At 47.5% G+C, this 15,666-nt stretch overlaps 1 protein-coding gene across 1 annotated transcript in view; it reads left to right on the forward strand.

Moving 5' to 3' along the window:
• Positions 1-15,666, forward strand: part of MCHR2 (melanin concentrating hormone receptor 2) — a 549,146-nt gene that overhangs the window by 102,475 nt on the left and 431,005 nt on the right. The window lies entirely within an intron of this gene.

Here is a 15,666-nt window from a genome sequence, read left to right on the forward strand (position 1 = left end):
GGAAGAGACTGTCTCAGGATTCATCTTGAGTCCAGTATCTGAGACAATGTAACCCAAGAAGACTAATAAGAACTGTTCAAAAATGCATTTCTCATACTTGGCATACAGTCGATTCTCCCTAAGACGCTGAACTTACAAAACTGCTCATCTGTGGGAGGCCAGATTTGGGGAAAATACCAGAATATCATCCAGATACACTACAGGAATAAGGCAGGTCCCATAAGATATCATTGACGAGCTCTTGAAAAATGGCCAGTGCATTACTGAGAACGAATGACATCACAAGGTATTCATAAAGTCCATCCCTGGTGTTGAACGCCGTCTTCTGTTCGTCTTCCCGGCGAATGCAGATTAGATTGTAGGCACCCCACAAATCTAATTTGGTAAAGATCCTGGCACCTCTCAATTGGTCAAACAACTCAGGAATCAATGGGATAGGGTATCTATTTTTCACCATGATCTGGTTAAGGCACCGATAGTCTATATAGGGTTGGAGTGATCCGTACTTCTTCTTAATGAAGAAAAACCCAGCCCCAGCAGGAGAGAAGGACTTCTGAATGAACCCCCTGGCCAAATTCTCCCGAATGTAGTCCATCATGGCTTGAGTCTTGGCTGGGGACAGAGGGTTAACTCGACCTCTAGGGAGTGTAGATCGAGGAATTAAGTAAGTAGGACAGTCATATGGCCTGTGCGGCAGCAATGTCTCTGCTTCCTTCTTGTCAAAAACATCAGCAAAGGACCAATATGCAGTCGGCAAACCGGGCAGCGATGCTGGAGAAGATGGGACCTTAGCCGGACACACTGGAACCAGACACCTCTGACAGGAAGTTACCCAGCAGAGCACCTTTTTAGTTTCCCAGTCCAACACAGGTTTGTGTTGTTGTAGCCATGGCAAACCTATGAAAAAGGCGTGAGACATGTGAGGAAGAACATAGAAGACTATCTTCTCCGTGTGAAGCATCCAAATACAGACCACAAGTGGTTCAGTAACAGAGGCGAACCGCATCCCGAAGAGTTCTCCCATCAAAAGAAATTATGGCCAGAGGGTTTTGAAGTGGACGGACTGGGATTTGGAAGCAATCCACTACAGTCTGGAGGACAAAGTTTCCTGCTGCCCTGGAATACACATACGCTGCCACCACAAACTGGAATTCACCAGTTGTCATGGCCACAGTAAGAGTCAGGGGTTGAGAGGAGTCTTTTCTGTCTAGGAGGGCCTCTCCTACCGATCCTAGATGCTGGAGTTTTCCAGCCTCACCGGACAGGCGCGAATGAAGTGATCTTTGTCACCACAATACAGGCTCTGGCCTTTAGCACAGCGATCCTTCTGCCTCTGACTGGCAAGAGCAAAGCGGTCGACCTGCATGGGTTCTGGAGAGGCCTCAATAAGGGAGAGTGGAGGAACAACTAGTCTTTGAAAGGACGAGGACAGGTGCCGTGATCTTCTTTCATGTGCCACCTCACGGGCGTGCTCCTGGAAACAAAGGTCTATATGGATGGCAAGGGAGACCAGATCATCGAAGGCAGTTGGTAGGTCGCGACCTGCTAGCTGATTGCCTATGTTTATAGAGAGCCCCTCCTAGAATGTTGCCAGCAATGCTTCGCTATTCCAACCTAGCTTGGAAGCCAGTGTGCGGAAGCGTACCGCATATTGTCCCACAGATGAGTTGGACTGGCGAAAGCGAAGAAGAGTGGAAGCTGATGAGGTGGCTCACCCGGGATCATCAAATACTTTGCGAAAGGCTTCCACTAATACGGAGAAATTGGAGATGATAGGGTCCTCTCTCTCCCATAATGGATTCAACCATGCCAAGGCCTCACCTCCAAGATGTGACATAAGAAATGCTACCTTTGTATGGTCTGACGGGAAGTGATGAGGAAGGAGTTAAAAAATGTAGCCGGCACTTATTGATTAACCCACGGCAGAGCTTAGGATTGCCGTCAAAGCGTGGTGGAGCTGTGAGTTGGGGAGCTGAAGCAGATTGACTGAGAGGTCTCCGGAGAAGGCCCAGCTGCATAAACGTGACTCTAGAGAAATGTTTAAGGCCTCCATCTTGGTAGTCAGCAACTGCAACTGCATAGACAGTTACTCTTCTATGCTTTTCTGTTGACAGAGCTCTTGGTACATGGTCTGATCAGATGGGATCTGGGATCCAGCAGGGTCCATGGCCTTAGCAAACTGTCACAGATGTGGTTTTGTGGAACCACTGTGCCTCGTACCACGAAGAGCCTGGGGGGCGCAACTAAGCGAACACCAGACTGTTCACTACAATCTCTGATGGTGAGGTTTGACTTGGCTCCCAATGAATGCCAGGTGCCACTCCAGGACAGACCAACGGTGGTGCAGCAGCTGGACCCAGAAGGACAGACTGGATGGAGCAGCAGGCTGAGCTTGTATCAGAGTGCAGCAGATCAAGTTCGTATCAGAGTGCAGCAGACAGAGTTTGTGTCAGAGTGCTGCAGACGGGGTCAACATCTGAGTGCAGCAGGCAGGATTTGCACTTAGAGTGCAGCAGGAAGAAATTGCACTATAGTGCAGCAGGCAGGTTTTGCATCAGAGTACAGAAGGCAGGATCTGCACCAGAGTGCAGCAGGCAGGATTTGCACCAGAGTGCAGCAGGCAGTATTTGCACCAGAGTGCAGCAAGCAGGATTAGCACCAGAGTGCAGCAAACAGGATTTGAACTGGTATGCGACCTTACACAACACAGACTGCAAACAGGAAGGTTGCTCAGGCACCTCCCCAGAGGGAAGAAAGCAATATATACATAGTGTCCCACAGCCATTGGCAGGGAAGGAAATAGCAAGTGCATGCACTGACCTTTTAAGAGGGTGGGAGTGCATGCTCGCGTGCCCTAAGGACATGGCTAGAGGACTGGCTGGAAGCATGCAGAGCATGGGGAAGGGAAAAACTATCCACAGCACGGGTGAGTGAAGTGACATGCCAGAGACCCTGCTTGTCAAAGCAGGGATCCGGTGTTGTGCTAACACAATATAGTCACTTATGGAAATGATTATAATTAGAATTTTGTGCTTCATACTTAAAGGAATGGTGTATAAAATACTTGTTAATGGAAACTGCTCAGTGAGTGGTTCCTTAGTTAAATAACATAAATAAAATTGAACAAGATGTTAAAAAGAGCAATTCTTATTATGTTTCCATTTAGTATAAATGTGGCTGGCTTGTCCATTCATATGAAGTGTCAGAGGGTTGAAGGAGGAATGGTGAATAATTTTAAATGATTTATTGTTTTAAATCTTATTCAATTTAACTTTATTTACTTATTCCTTGAAAAACCCTCTTACAAAGTTTCTCATGCATGTTCTTCCACAAATATCATAAAAAATGCTATTTTGCCATGCTCTTATATAATCAATGGAAAATGAGGAAAGAATCAGTGATTAGATGGTGAGAATTTCAAATGATTTCTATCAGATTATTTATTTGTTTACTAGTTAATTAAGAAATAATTTAGTAGGTTCACAATAGTGCTTCATTAGGCTGGTTTCACATTAGCGTCTGTTTGCGCAGCTTATCTGCATCAATCAGCATGCGCCATGTTTCCCTATCTTTAACATGGTGTACGCATGTGTCAGTGTACGCATGCGTTGTTTGTCGGTGTGCGGCGGGGTCCGGCAAACGCATCATGTTGGATTTTTGGAAGCGGCAAAAAATCCGGCAAATATGCGCATTCACGTGCATGCAGATGATTGCATCAAATAAATGCATTACTGTCTATGGAAACGCATGCGTACGCAAGGCCATGTGTACACACATGCGTTCTATACTCATGCGTTTCTTTAATGAGTTGGTCCTGGAAGTGATTCATCTACCTGATAATTGAGAGCTCTACAAAAGGAAGTGTGGACACAGCAAGGCCATAACTCTCTTGACTCTGGATAATACCACAACACTGGCTATGTAAGTATGCAACCTTAGAAAATGTCTGTCTCTCTCACTGCTTTTTTTACTTTCTATTAATTTTTTTTTCTGTTTAATTTTAGAAGTGGCTTGGTACAGTGGTTGTCTCCTGGTTGGCTCACGGTTTGCTCCGGTGTAGCGGGTTTCTCCAGTTTGTCTCCTGGTGCTGCCTTTTGTCGTGGTGAGGACAAGACTGTCAATGTAAGTATAGAAGCTTTGGAAATGTCTGTCTCCCTGAATGCTTTTTCTGTTCCATATAGACTGGCCGATACTCTGTGGCGCAGTGGGTGTCTCTCCTGGTGCAGTAGTTTTCTCCATTTCATCTCCTTGTGCTGCTTTCTGTCGTGGTGAGGGCAAGACTGCCTATGTAAGTATAGATTCTTTGGAAATGTCTGTCTCTCTGAATGCTTTTTCTGTTCCTAGTAGACTGGCCAGCTCTCTGTGGCACAGTGGGTGTCTCTCCTGGTGCAGCGGTTTTCCTGTGGTTGTCTCCTGGTGCTGTGGTTGGGTCTGTGATAAAACACTCCGGGATCGCCTCTGCTGGGGGTCAAAGGTCACGTGCACTCGGCATAAAACTCAGGCGCAGAGCTGGGATTCGGGTGTAACTGACCCTGGGTCAGGTTTATTAACGGTGAAAGCAATGCAAAAGGAAATAAAACATAAAACAAATCCTTGCCTGTCCGGCACTAACTAAACAATGGACAACCTAACTACCAACTGGCGGGCTTCTCCCGTCCAGCCAAACCACAGTTGCAGTGGGCACTGCTTCCACTCACGTGTGTCTCTCACACAGTCAGGCTCTCTGTGTTCCCAGGCTGAGACACTCACACAACCACCTGGCATCCTTTTATATCCACCTCCCATTATTCATTAGCAAGCAGGTGCGATACTGACCAGACTAGGCCACATAGGAAAGGAATCTGGGCGAGATATACCTGCCCTCATCCACTATTCCCACATGATTCTCACATATCCCCCCCTTCTGCTCAGATCACTCCGGTCAAGCAATGACACCCGCCAAACAGTGCACTCGGGACAGGGCATCTGCATTTCCCATCTGTACCCCTGGGCGGTGCTCCACTGTAAACGTGTAGGCCTGCAGGGCAAGGAACCACCGGGTCACCCGGCTATTCCGTTCCTTGTTCAAGTGCATCCACTTGAGAGGGGCATGGTCAGTGATCAGCCTGAACTTTCGGCCCACCAGGTAATATTTGAGGGCCTCTAGAGCCCACTTAATGGCGAGGCACTCTTTTTCTACGACTGCATACCTTTGCTCGTGTTTATTCAGCTTCCTGCTGAGATAGAGGACTGGGTGTTCCACTCCATCCCTCACTTGTGAGAGTACAGCCCCGATACCGGTATCAGAGGCATCCGTTTGTACCACAAACTCACTGCGGAAGTCCGGAGTCATCAGTACGGGCTGAGAGCAAAGTGCCCGTTTTAGGCTATGGAAGGCTTCTTCAGCCGCTAAACTCCATTTAATCATGACGGAGTCTTTCCCTTTTGTAAGATCCGTCAAGGGGGTAGCGATGGCTGCAAAATTGGGTATGAACCGGCGATAATAACCGGCGATCCCAGGAAGGCTTGCACCTGCTTCTTGTTGACAGGTTGTGGCCAGTCCTGAACCGCCTGAATCTTATCAACCTGGGGTTTAACAACACCCCTCCCAATTACATACCCCAAATACCGGGCTTCTTCTAGCCCGATGTGACATTTCTTGGGGTTCGCGGTTAGACCTGCCTCCCACAGGTCGTCAATCGCAGCTTGTACTTTCTGGAGATGAGTCTCCCAGTCCAAGCTGTAAATGACAATGTCGTCCAAATAGGCCGAAGCGTACTGCCTATGTGGCCTCAGGACTCGATCCATCAGCCTCTGGAAGGTCGCCGGTGCTCCGTGCAGTCCAAACGGCATATACACATACTGAAATAGACCTTCTGGGGTAGCAAATGCTGTCTTTTCTCTGGCAGCCTCCACCAGAGGGATGTGCCAATACCCCTTTGTTAGGTCTAGGGTCGTAATATACCGGGCTTTTCCTAACCGATCTATCAACTCGTCGACCCGGGGCATGGGGTAGGCATCAAATTTTGAGACCGCATTCAGTTTCCTGAAGTCATTGCAGAACCGGATGGTGCCGTCCAGTTTAGGAATTAGCACAATCGGGCTGGACCAAGCACTGTGCGATTCCTCAATGACACCTAACTCTAACATTGCCTTCACTTCTCGGGAAACGGCTTCACGGCGCGCTTCCGGGATTCGGTAGGGCTTTACGTGAACTGTGACACCAGGTTCTGTTACGATGTCATGTTTTATTAGCGTAGTCTGCCCGGGTTTTTCTGAGAAAAACTTTTGGTTGTGAAGTAGAAACTGCCTGACCTCAGTCTTTTGCCGCTCCGAGAGAGTCTCTGCAACCCGTACCTTCGGTAAGGTATGCGAGCAGACAGAACGGGCCAGCTCCGCTGACAAGGCAGACAGATCCTTCCAGGGCTTTATCAGATTCACATGATAAATCTGTTCAGGTTTCCGTTTACCTGCCTGGTATACTTTGTAGTTTACTTCACCAACTCTTTCCTTGATCTCAAAGGGGCCCTGCCACTTTGCCAGGAACTTACTGTCCACCGTGGGGACCAGGATCAACACCCTATCTCCGGGTGCAAACGTACGGATCTTGGCGCCCCTATCATAGATTCTTTTTTGGGCTCCTTGAGCCTGTATCATGTGTTCTTTGACGATAGGCATAACAGCCACAATACGGTCCTGCATTTGTGTGACGTGATCTATCACTGTTTTAAACGGAGTGACCTGACCCTCCCAGGTTTCTTTTGCAACGTCTAACAGTCCGCGAGGATGTCGGGCGTACAATAACTCGAAAGGCGAGAATCCCGTGGAAGACTGGGGTACTTCCCTGATGGAAAAAAGCAAATACGGAAGTAAATAGTCCCAGTTCTTCCCATCCTTGTCTATCACCTTTCTCAGCATCTGCTTCAGAGTTTTATTGAACCGTTCAACCAACCCGTCTGTTTGAGGGTGATACACGGATGTGCGTAACGGTTCAATTTGTAACAATCGGCAGAGCTCCTTCATTACCCTGGACATAAAGGGGGTCCCCTGGTCGGTGAGTATCTGTTTTGGTATACCGACCCGACTAAACACATGCACCAGTTCCTTGGAAATCGTCTTGGTGGCCGTGTTACGCAAAGGGATGGCCTCCGGGTAACGAGTGGCATAATCCAAGATGACCAGGATATGTTGGTGTCCACGTGCAGACCGTGGAAGGGGCTCAACTAAATCCATCCCAATCCTCTCAAACGGGACTTCAATAATAGGTAGGGGTACCAAAGGGCTACAGAACCGGGGCTTAGGTGCAGAGGCTTGGCAGTCAGGACAAGACTCACAATATACACGAATATCGTGATGCATGCCTGGCCAAACAAAACAGTGTAATATCCTTTCGGTGGTTTTCTGGACTCCCAGGTGACCTCCCATCACATGTCCGTGGGCCAGGTCCAGCACCTGCCGCCGGTAGGGTTTTGGCACGACTAATAGTTGCACCGTATCTTCCCCCTTTTTCTCTACCTGATAGAGTAAATCATTCTCCAGAACCATGTAAGGATATGCCAGCCTAGAGCCAGGTTCTACGGGTACCCCATTTATCACTTTTACATTTGTCCTAGCCTGAGAAAGGGTAGGATCCTTTATTTGCTCGCTTTGGAAGTCATCTTTCTGAACTTCTAAATCCGGCAAACGGGGAGGTGGACGGCTGTCGGCTTCATCCTCTTCCCCGGTCTCCTCCGTATCACCCGCCATGACTGAAAATGGGAACTGCAGGTCATTTCCCACAGACTCTTCCCCAGAGTCTTCCGGGGAGATCTCTTCCCGGGGTTCGGGATCCACACGCGCCCTGGGAGAAGAATCATGTGCACCATTACCCAAAGGCATCAACTGATTCTCCCACAATTGCCAGAAGTGGGGAAAATCCCGGCCCAGGATAACATCATGCAATAACGCCGGGACGAGTCCCACTTTATGTTGCACAGACCCATAGGAAGTTGTAATGCATATGACCGTGGTGAGGTACGAACAGGTGTCTCCATGCACACACGTTACAGAAAATTTGTCTGATGGTCCAGTCGGGGCTGACACCAGACTGGCCTTCACCAGAGTCACCACACTTCCCGAGTCTAACAATGCCACCACATTTTTGCCATCAACAGTTAAATCACACAAGTGTTTTTCCACATCCTTTTGACCGGCATTCACACTCACTACCCGTGCAACCATAGACACGCGGTTTTTAGAGTCTGTGACGTCGCACTGCATGGGTTCAGTAGTGACCGGACAGTTCGCAGCAATATGTCCCATCTCTTGGCAGCGGAAACACCTAACAGGCCCCTTGCTTAGACCATAGTTCGTTACTCTCGGCCTCGCAGTGCGGGCAGTCCCGTTTTCCCCCCCCACTGTCTTAGGGATTTTTCCATCTCCCCTACTCCCTGGAACAGTCTTACCGGTTCCACATGGAGATGATGAAGAACGAGGTGGGGTAACGTCGTCTCGGAGTCCTTCCGCCACGGAGTAACGTTCAACCAGATCCACCAGTTGATCTGCCGTCGTAGGATTTCCATGGCTTACCCACTTCCTCAGGGCTGGCGGTAGAGCTCTCAGGTACTTGTCCATGACGACTCTCTGGATTATCTCTGGCGCTGTCAACACCTCGGGTTGTAGCCACTTCTTCGTCACGTGGATCAGGTCGAACATCTGGGACCGCGGTGGTTTATCCGGCTGATAAGTCCATTGATGCACTCTCTGTGCACGGACAGCGGTCGTCACTCCCAGCCGGGCCAAGATCTCGGCTTTCAATTTGTCAAAGTCCTGCGCGGCTTCAGGCTCTAAGTCATAATAAGCCTTTTGGGCCTCACCGGAAAGAAACGGGGCAATCAGGCCGGCCCATCTTGCCTTCGGCCATTTTTCTCGCACCGCCGTCCGTTCAAACGTGGTCAGGTATGCCTCGACGTCATCTTCGGTCGTCATTTTCTGCCAGTACCGACTCACGTGAATCACTCTCGACTCGGCTTCCAGGTTAAGCTCAGGTAAGCTTGCCAAGCGCTGCGCCACCTGCTGGAGAAGCGAACGATCGGTAACTGTCATGTCCACCAACTCCTTCAGCTGGGCCATCATCACCCGATTAGCTTCTTGCTGGACGGCGGTGGACTGTACCAGCGCTTTCACCACATCCTCCATGCTCATGCTTGCAACGTGATGCCCACGTTCTCCACCACAATGTGATAAAACACTCCGGGATCGCCTCTGCTGGGGTCAAAGGTCACGTGCACTCGGCATAAAACTCAGGCGCAGAGCTGGGATTCGGGTGTAACTGGTCAGGTTTATTAACGGTGAAAGCAATGCAAAAGGAAATAAAACATAAAACAAATCCTTGCCTGTCCGACACTAACTAAACAATGGACAACCTAACTACCAACTGGCGGGCTTCTCCCGTCCAGCCAAACCACAGTTGCAGTGGGCACTGCTTCCACTCACGTGTGTCTCTCACACAGTCAGGCTCTCTGTGTTCCCAGGCTGAGACACTCACACAACCACCTGGCATCCTTTTATATCCACCTCCCATTATTCATTAGCAAGCAGGTGCGATACTGACCAGACTAGGCCACATAGGAAAGGAATCTGGGCGAGATATACCTGCCCTCATCCACTATTCCCACATGATTCTCACAGGTCCTGTTGCTGCCGTGTGCCCCTGGCCTGTGCTGACTGCTGTGGTGTTGAACTACTGCCTGTAATGTAAGTATTGTTCTTTTTTTTTTTGGTCTACATTGTTTTTTGATCCTTACAAGTTCAATTTTTCTTTTTTTTTCTTTAGTGCTTCCCTTGGCTGCTGCCTGCTCTTCAACCATATCCTCAACGGAAGAACAGACTTCTTCCCAGGGTGGACCAGACTAAGATTATGTAATCACATTCGCTTTACTGGTATGTATTGACTGACAATACTCCACATGCGTTAAAACATTTAATTTCTTTACAGGTACCTGGCAGTGATGAAGAGCGGGAGCAGTCCAGTAGCAAGTAATCTTCCCAGGGTCGTCGGGCTCATGTGTCTCAGGAGGAATGACTGGGTGTAAGTATTTGTTTATTTGCTTCATCAGAGTTGTAATACAATATTTTCAGTTACACCTAAAATTCTTTTTTTCTATTTTATCTATAGGTTTCACAACGGGAAGAAGCCACACTAGATATAGATAACGAACAACTCATCCACCTAGTGCAAGAGCAAGTACCGTTGTGGGACAGCCGTGACTATCAGCACTCTGACAATGTGATCATTCGATGGCTCTGGGAACTAGTGGCCACATCGCTGCTACCTGGTTGTGACCGTGCCACGCCGCGTGCCAGAACAGATTTTGGTAAGTTTTGCAATGTGGTCTTAAACAGCAGTGAACCTGTGAATGGATGTGCATTGTTTACTAATTTTTTTTCCCCTTCACAGTGAAGCGAATCAAAATCCATTTGCGCTCGATGAAGGACCGCTTCAACAAGGACATGAGAGAGGAGCTTCGGGTTCGAAGTGGTTCTGCTGCAAGGTTCAGAAAATACAAATACCGCCGGGATCTTGCCTTTCTGAGGCCTGCGCTTGCTCAGTGAACGTAAGTATAGATTTTTTTTTTCACTAATGTTTAATTTTTTTCCCCCACATAGAACCTGGATGTCACTGGGTTACTGCGACAGGACAGAGATGGAAGACCGCAGCGTCTGACGGCTCCTGCTTTGCCGCTGAGAAGAAGCACTTCTCCGGCATATTAAGGGGTTTGTTTTCTTTCAGCAGGACAGGGGTTAATCTTCCATGTGGAAATCCCTGCTGCCAGCTGTGCTTGGCTAATCACTCCTCTCTCCTATAAAAGCGAGGTCTGCTGGCCAGATCTTTGTCTGAGTTAGCATTTGCTACAAAGATCTGGAGAAGGAGAAGCTGGTGGTTGGAGTGCTGGAGGAATTTATTGTGCGACTGGTGCTTGGTTTGTACGCTTGGAAATTCCTCATCCCATCCTGCTTTATTTTCTTCCCCTGTCCTTCACACCCTGGTGTATACTTCTGTGATTTGTGAGAGTATTATTTGTGAGTGGAATTTTCTTTTACCCTTGTCTCATTCCCCTGTCTGTCGGGTTTGTGTACTTCAGTGCACAGTAGCGCCTCTCTTCCCCGGATGGGGGGAAGGGGACAGACGCAGGGCTGAAGCTAGGAGACAGGGCTAGGGCATTGGCCCCGGCATCCTCGTCATCTGAGGTATCCCGGGGTACAGGGCGAGTTAGGGTGTCCCCTAGTGTCAGGGCCCCTGGTCCCAGTTTACTCACCAGCCTTCCGTAACAACAGTGACACCTGTGGTAGCCTCACTGCTGCGCTGTAGGCCAGCTCTGTTTAGGTGCAGCCCTGCTTCCATTCTACTGCCATCAAGTGGAGCCTGCACCTACCTACATTGTAGCAGCGTGACACTTGAGCAGCACAACACAAACTTTATTTTTTCACTAATGTTTTGCTCTTTTTTTCACAGAACCTGGTGCAGCACCACACAACCCGGAGCCTCCTCGGTTGAAGTGGCCCCCTCATCTACCAGCCACTGAACAGATGCAGTCCCAGTCATCCACCAGTGATGAAGCAACCTTGCAGGCTTCACAGGCTGGGGAAGAGGCAGCTGCTCCATCATGTTTTACCCTCTACCAGCCCTCTGCCCCTGCTTTTGCTGGGTCTTTACGTCAGCGGCAGAGGGCCTGGGAGAGGTCAGGCATGCCTGAGTTTCTTCAATTATGCTTGGTCTTCCAGGATGGGCTTAGGTTGATTGCTGACAGAGTGAAGATTGGGTTCAAGGAAGTCAACAATCACCTAGACTGCCTGGAAGCCGACATTAATAGACCGGTGCAACATTTTTTTTCTGAAATTGAGCGGAGCGTGACGGAAAACCTTACGCCTCAACTCCAGCTGTCGATCATGCAGGCCTGCCAGGTTGCTTACAGCCACGCAGTACAGCAGCAGCAGTCCCAGCAGCAATCACAATCCTACACTCAACAGGCTGGAGGATACTACCAGCAGCAAATGTACTATCCAGCTCCCACAGCGTCGAACTATCCGCCACCACCACCTCCAGTTCACCGAGCGACCAGGCTGCCAAGTCCTTCAACCCTGCAGCCGGCACCATCCACCCTACTCCAGAGTACAGCACCCCTGCAGCCATCAGGATCTACGATGCTGCCCAGTCCAGCACCCCTGCCCAGTCCAGCACCCCTGCCCAGTCCAGCACCCCTGCCCAGTCCAGCACCCCTAATGCGGCCCAGTCCAGCACCATGCCAGAGTACTGCTACAGAGCCCAGCACTCCCACTCGGCCAAGAAAAGCAAAGTCCAAAAAAAAATCTTGGCCTCAGGACCAAAACCAGGAGCTAAAAAATTCTTCCCTCCTTGAACCCACCACCTCCACCCTCACCTACCAATTTGTCACTACCTTCCCTTGTGTCTCTGTCTGTTCCTTCCGATTCCCATAATTATGCTTTGTCATCTATCCCCAATGTCTCCACTGCCATCCCTGATCCAATCCTTCAATTGGTTGCCCCTTCCCCTGTAGACCCTTCCCCTGTAACCCAATCCTCATCAACTATCACCCAATCCTCACAGCTCCACACCCCCAAGATCCTACCCATTACACCCTCACGTAAACCCCGAAGAAAAAATAAATCACTGCAACCTTAACCTTTAATTTTTGTTAAAAATTTTGTAAATAAAAGTTGTGTAATTTGTTACTACTATACCGTGTTTTTTTCTTTATCTTTCTGCACCGCCGCCGACACAAACACACTTGTTTTTTGAGGTAAAATACAGCACAAACACAATTTTTTGTGGAGGGAAGGTACAGTAGTATATATTTAATTCAGGAAACATTAGGGTTAAATTATTACATGTACATGTTAACATAAAAGGTATGTAATATTTAACCTTACAGGTACATAGCAGGTACAAAGCATAACAGGTACATTTAACTTAGTGGCTTAAATCATTTTGTCTTGCCAGGCTACACGTTCATTATCTGAAACAAAGTAAGATGCAAGCTTAACCCTCATCTGGGCAATTCAAAAGTGGTTCTCAGAGGGTGAAATTGGTAGTCATGCAATGTAACAGGTTACTCCAGTTGTAGGCTTGGTCGCTCTTTTACCATTATGTAGTTGTGTAGAAGAACACATACTTTCACAACCTCATCAATAGTGTCAATTTTTAGGTTAATGGATGTGCACAAAATGCACCATTTTGATACCAGCAATCCAAATACTCCACGGTTCTTCGTGCCCTTGTCAGTCTGTAGTTGAAAATTTTTTTGGTGTGATTTAAATTTCTATTTGAGGATGGTTTAATGAGGTTGGCACACATTTGGAATGCATCATCACCAACAACAAAAGGCATTGTAAGTCCATCAATGTTGGGCAGAGGTCATGGCATCAGAAAATTAAAATCATTCCCATACAGACGTTGGCCCATGTCAGAGTTTTTGAACCTCTCCGAGTCATTGCCTCGTCCGAAAGATCCAATGTCCTCAGCAACAAATTTACAATCGGCATCTGCAATGCCATTAGAACTATGAAAAAATATATATATTATCATTGAAGTACTCTGTTCCACTTCCAGCTGGTTTCATAATTCTAATGTGTTTGCTGTCCACAGCCCCCACACAATTAGGAAAATTGAAAATTTCCTGGAATTTAGAAGCATTTTCAATCCAGAGTTCACTTGTGTGTTGGGGGAGGAATTCTTGCTGCAGAAACATGACAAATGTCTACAATAATCTCAGAAAGGGTGGATCCCCAATCCAGAATTGGAAATGTAACAAGGACAATGTCTCTCCAGTAATTAGGAATCTGCAGAAAAGAAAATGAAAAACAAAAATCAGTACACTGCTTAGGGTTAGGGATAGGGTTATGGATAGGGTTAGGGAAAGGGTTAGGTATGGGGTAGGGTTAAGGTTCAACACTACGTACCGCAAGGTGACCAAGAGACGTTCCTCAGCAGGAATTGCTCACCAGAGCTGTGTGTACTGCTGCCAATGGATCCTTGGACACCTAGCAGCAACTCAAGGAAGCTCTGTTGCGACATCCTCATGTAGTCAAAACACTTCTCCGGGTTTTACTGCAGCTCGGTGTACAAGGAGTGGTAGGCTCCACGACTCTCTCAGTGTTCAAGGATGGTGTGTTGCCAATAGCGACGACAAAGTCTTCTCAGTCTCTCTCTTCTTCTGTGTTCTTGACAAGCAAGAGCAAAGGCAGCGGCCAACTTCAATTGTATATCCAGATCTTCTAGGAAGCTGTTCAGGTCAAGATCCATCTTGCAGGTATATACAGCAGCCAAAGACGAGGATTTCCTCAGTGCAGTGTGTGTGTGTGTGTGTATATATATATATATATATATATATATATATATATATATAAAAAAAAAAAGGAAAGAAGCCAGCGCTGCTTAAGGTTAGAACGCATAACATAAAGTGCATATGCACATAATATCTAACTGTATTCAAAATTAGATATTTGGCAAAAAAATTGATCAATTCAATTGAGCCACCCCGCCGCGCCAAGGCAATCTCATGTGGGGGGTCCTACTCTACATTTTTAATAAACACTGTGCCATTACGGCCTCCTAGATACATTAAAAGCAAGACCACTTTAAGTGCAATCCGTACCTGAGCATTTCTGGATCGCTCCCATGAAGCCAGAAAAAGCAAGTGCAGATGAAGGCCAACCAGGTCTGAATGCAGACATATCAGGTTTAGCCTCCACACGTTGCCCGACCAGCAAACATAGATGAAGGGCAATGCAGGTTCAGACACAGGTGCACAATTAAATAAAGCTTGGGGCAGGGCGGGGCTGCTGTGTGTGTGCACAGCAGCCTAGATCCATCACAGTGAACACAGAAAAAATGGCGAACATAACCCTGCGCGCACGGCAAAAGTGGTGGTCAGCCACAAACCAACATGCAAAAAAAGGAAAGAAGCCAGCGCTGCTTAAGGTTAGAACGCATAACATAAAGTGCATATGCACATAATATCTAACTGTATTCAAAATGAGATATTTGGCAAAAAAATTGATCAATTCAATTGAGCCACCCCGCCGCGCCAAGGCAATCTCATGTGGGGGGTGCTACTCTACGTTTTTAATAAACACTGTGCCATTACGGCCTCCTAGATACATTAAAAGCAAGACCACTTTAAGTGGACTAGGCGCGGCGGGGTGGCTCAATTGAATTGATCAATTATTTTGCCAAATATCTCATTTTGAATACAGTTAGATATTATGTGCATATGCACTTTATGTTATGCGTTCTAACCTTAAGCAGCGCTGGCTTCTTTTCTTTTTATATATATATATATATATATAGAAATCCCATGAGACACGCCTACTGGGTGTCTGATGTCAAGGAAAAGCTACTGGAAAAAATTGGACATTTCTAATACATGCGCATAAAAAACGCAAACACATGCAAAAACGTATACACGCATGTAAATGCTGCGTTTTTTTACATCATGCGTAAGATGATGCGGATAAAAAACGCTGTGTAAACATGCATTTGCATGCACTTTTGCATGCGTTTGGGGATGCGGATGATACGCTACGGACTCAACCACAAATGTGAACCTAGCCTAACATTGACAATGCATGAAAAAAATTTTTAAATGGAAAATTATTGGCTACTAGGGATAAGAAGAGCTGTTTTTA

This window comes from Dendrobates tinctorius, unplaced genomic scaffold, assembly GCF_039654945.1.
Source record: "Dendrobates tinctorius isolate UK_male_01 unplaced genomic scaffold, ASM3965494v1 ptg000111l, whole genome shotgun sequence".
NCBI lineage: Eukaryota > Metazoa > Chordata > Amphibia > Anura > Dendrobatidae > Dendrobates > Dendrobates tinctorius.